At 36.8% G+C, this 4,591-nt stretch overlaps 1 non-coding gene across 1 annotated transcript; it reads left to right on the forward strand.

Annotated features, from left to right (window-relative positions):
- Positions 1 to 3,480: 3,480 nt before the first annotated feature.
- Positions 3,481 to 3,586, forward strand: LOC127670315 (U6 spliceosomal RNA). Its single transcript, XR_007974528.1, has one exon. It is a non-coding gene; the product is annotated as a U6 spliceosomal RNA (small nuclear RNA).
- The last annotated feature ends 1,005 nt before the right edge of the window (positions 3,587 to 4,591 follow it).

Consider the following 4,591-nt stretch of genomic DNA (forward strand, 5'->3'; position numbering starts at 1 on the left):
TTGATTTTGTCATGAAATATCTTGTCTCTCCATGTATGGTAATTGAGAGATTTCTGGGTATAGTGGCCTGGGCTGGCATTTTTGTTCTCTTTGTAGTGGGCTATTTTTAAGTATGTAAGATCTATGCTGTTTTCCATGATGAATGCATTTTGGCCCAAACTATCTGCCTTAAATTCTCCAAGGATGCCAGAGACTTCCTCACCACTTTCAAACCAGTGACTGGATCTATATAAGAACATCGGGAACAGTTGCTAGAACCACAAAAGAAGGGACCTTTCCTGGCTCTGCTAATCACTCCCACTGCACTCAAAATACACAGTATTGTTGCCTGGGTGCATGCTTCCCATATGAAATCTGAAGACCCCTGTTGGATGGTACAGAATATGGACAATCTGTTGAAGCTCAAGATCAGTAGATCTTGATCATGAGTGCCTGGTGGTACCTTTGGAATCTGCTTCCTTCCCCCATACTACATGCCCTTCCACCAAACCAGTTACAGGACTCCCTGTCTCCTGTTGGGGATGGGGGTGACTGGGGCAGCCACCAGACTGCCAAAACCTCTGCTTTGGTCTTACAAGGGAAAAATATGACAGTTTGTGGACAGCCATTGATTTAGATGTAAAGAGAATAGAAACTTCCATCAGTCACCTTCAATAATCACTGACTTCAGTATCACAAGTAGTACTGCAGAATAGGGCTATGTGCTGCCTTAGTGGAGGAGTGTTGCTTTTATATAGACCATTCTGGGGTTGTTAAAAAGTCATTGGCCAATGTGAGGAAAGGGCTAGCCAAGCAGAAAAGAGAGAGAACTGAGTCAAGGCTGGTTCGAGTCTTGGTATAACTCCTCTCCTTGTTTAACCACCTACATAGCCTGCTAGGACCCTTAATTGTTTTCCTGCTACTGTTGCTCTTTGTCCCCTACATATTGGGCCACTGGTCCCTATTGTTAATAAACTGATAGATACAGTATAGCTAAAGATCTTAAAGCAGAGATAAAAAGAACAAGATATAGAAGACCAGGAGTATGAAATATCAGGATACTAGAAATTGCTTCAGGATTAAAGCATGCACAAAGAAATGGGAGGAATGAAAAGGTCAGCTCAGGAACTTTGAAAAGGTCATGGAACACTTGTCTCTCCAAGAAGGGAGAGGCTAATTAGCATTCCTAGACCACACAGGTGGGTCAAGACCTGAGGGGGGGTCACATTCCAAAGGACAGACCATTGGCCAATTACCTCAATCCCTACAGACCAATTAGTTTAAAAGTTACACTGTTCTCCCAATCACATTGTGCCTAATGGCAGCTGCCCTGAGGGCGGTATAAAGGCCTACTGCACAACCTGTGTGGGCTTGTTCTCTCCCCATGTTGTGCAGGGCTACCCAAGCATGCTAGATTAAATAAAATTCCTCTTGTTTTTGCATTGATTCCTGTCTCCATGTTGTTCACTAGGGCTCTCCAGTAAGGTAAGACTCCCAGCATCCTATAGTCACCTTATGATTGCTTCCTGCTAAAGTGAAGTAAAGAATTCCTGTTTGTAAGCATAAAGGAAATTAGAAAAAAAAAGGTTAAGTCAAAAGGAACCTAGCTGGCATTATGTGTTATCCAGTTTATCTATGTGGAAGAATTTCAGAGCTAAATTGAAATTCTGGTTGGAACACTTTGCAAGGCTGGATGAACCCAGATCATTTGGAATCAGCAATCCTTTTTTAATTTGTTCTAGAAGGATGTCTCTGGAAAAAGCATCAGTTTGAGGCATGATCAATCAGGTACTTGGATCAACAGGTCTGTGCAACTAAGCACCCTTGAAGGTAAATCTTGTGACAGCTGACCTCTTGGTATTTTATTTTGTAATATAAACTTTACAATCAATATTTTATTTTATAATGACATTTGAGCAGTATATGAAGTGTTCACAGATAAGTCAAGGATGAATTTTTTTGGTTCTTTGAGATGATGAAAGGAAATTTTCTTTATGAATTAGTTTTAATATATAATCAAACTATAATATAAATCTCCATTCATGCCATATGAAAGGATTGTATACAGTAAGTCATGAAAATTCTGAAGATATCAGAAGATGGAACAATCTCCCATGCTCATGGATCAGTAGGACTAATATAGTAAAAATGGCCATTCTTTAAAACTTTCTGCCCCCTATTTCACATTGTCCAGTGAAGCTTAGGACTAGGAGTTGTGTTATAGGTTTGTTCCTTGGAGCTGAACTCCACAGGATCCATTAATCCTTGAATTATAGCCTGTATGGTTTTCTATGATAATCCATGTTATAAAAATTACTTCTTAGATGAAAGGTGAGAGGCACTTATGTGCTGTAAAGATATGTGTTAGAATACCATTAGTAATTATTCTCAATGATTAAGTAATGGTAGTGAGTTCTTTTCTACAACCAATTATTTGCTGGGCATGGTGGTGCACCCCTTTATCTCAGCACTTCAGGTCAGAAAAAGGTGGATCTCTGAGATCATTTCCACCCTAGTCTACAAAACCAGTTTCAGGATAGCTAAGTAATCATAGAGAGACTGTGTCTTAAAAAGTTAAAATAAAATAAATAAAAAAAATAATTCTATGACCTTACAAGCCTCACACAGGGCTGATTCAATATATATCCATACTTAAATTTAAAAAAAAATCATAGATAATGACTTAGAGACAAAAGCTTATTTCAATAGATGGAGAAAAAGCCTTTCAGGAAAATCAAACACACTTTCAGTTCTGGAGAAGACTTAACAGGAAGAAGCATGTATCAATATGATAAAAGTTATGTATGACAAACCCACATCAACATTATCCTAAATTGAGAAAACCTTCAATATATCTAATTTAGAGTCAGAAATGTTCTAGTATATCCATTGGGTTTTGTTTTGTTCTGTTTTCTTTGTTTGCTTTAAACCAAAGGATCTAGTGCAATATCTGAAGGAGTAAGGTAATCTAGAAAATTAAAGAGATACAGACAGGAAATGAAGAAGGCATATTATCCTGATTTGATATGATAGATATTATACATGAGAGAAATCCCCCCCAAAACCACATACGAAAGCCTGTAGAAATAACAATTTGAACAGTGCTCTAGAATACAAAACATATAAAAATTCGAGGTCTGTATACAACAAAAACACAAATTGAGAGATTAAAGACATAATCTTAATTATAGTAGCTTCAAAGGCAATAAAATATCCTGTTAGCAATAAAGTAACTGGTTAGGAGTAAACCTAATGAAGAAAGTGGAAGACCTCTTCAATGAAAATACTAAATTTGTTATGATTTTGAGGAAGACATTAGAAAATGGAAAAACCTCCTGTGTTCCTTGATTGGTAAATTTAATATAGAGATAATGACTAAAAAAGAGTCCAGAATACCTGCAAAATTCTTCTCAGAAATATAAAAGAGAAAAATCCTAAAAAATTATGTAACCAGAAATTATCCTGGATATCAAAAGCAATGATGATTAAAAAGAATAATATGTGCTTGCTTTGGCAGCACATATACTAAAATTGGAATGATACAGAGAGATTAGCATGGCCCCTCCACAATGATGACATGCAAATTTGTGAAGCATTCCATATTTTTATCACTATTCCTTAATATCTATTAACATCAATGGACTCAATTCCCGAATAAAAAGACACAGACTCGCAGTCTGGATTCATAAACAGGAGCCTACATTTTGCGGCATACAGGAAACACACCTCAGTGTCAAAAACAAACACTACCTTAGAGTAAAAGGCTGGAAGACAATTTTACAAGCAAATGGTCTCAGGAAACAAGCCGGAGTACCCACTGTAATATCTGATAAAAGTGACTTTCAACCCAAAGTCATCAAAAGAGACACTGAGGGACACTTCTTGCTGGTCAAAGGAAAAATACAACAAGAAGAACTCTCAGTCCTGAAATCTATGCTCAAAATGCAAGGGCACCCTCATTCATAAAAGAAACTTTTTTAAAGCTCAAAGCGAATATTGCACCTAACACAATAATTGTGGGTGACCTTAACACTCCACACTACTCAATGGACTGATCAGGAAAACAGAAACTAAACAGGGAAACAGGGAAACTAATTGAAGCTTTTGATCTTTTAGATTAAACATATATATATATATATATATATATATAAAACATTTCATCCTAAGGCAAAAGAATATACATTTTTCTAAGCACCTCATGGTACCTTCTCCAAACTCGATCATATAATAATTGGTCACAAGACAGACCTCAACAAATATACGAAGATCGAAATAATCCCATGCCTCCTATCAGATCACTATGGAGTAAAAGTGGTCTTCAATAGCAACAAAAAGAACAGAAAGCCCACATACACTTGGAAACTGAACAATACTCTACTCAATGATACCTTGGTCAAGGAAGAAATAAAGAAAGAAATCAAAGACTTTTTAGAATTTAATGAAAACGAAGACACAACATACCCAAATCTATGGGACACAATGAAAGCAGTGCTAAGAGGAAAACTCATAGCCCTGAGTGCCTCCAAAAAGAAAATGGAGAGAGCATACATTAACAGCTTAACGATACACCTGAAAGCCCTGGAACAAAAAAAAAAAAAAAAAAAAAAAAAAA

Source organism: Apodemus sylvaticus, chromosome 19, assembly GCF_947179515.1.
Source record: "Apodemus sylvaticus chromosome 19, mApoSyl1.1, whole genome shotgun sequence".
NCBI classification, from domain to species: Eukaryota; Metazoa; Chordata; class Mammalia; order Rodentia; family Muridae; genus Apodemus; species Apodemus sylvaticus.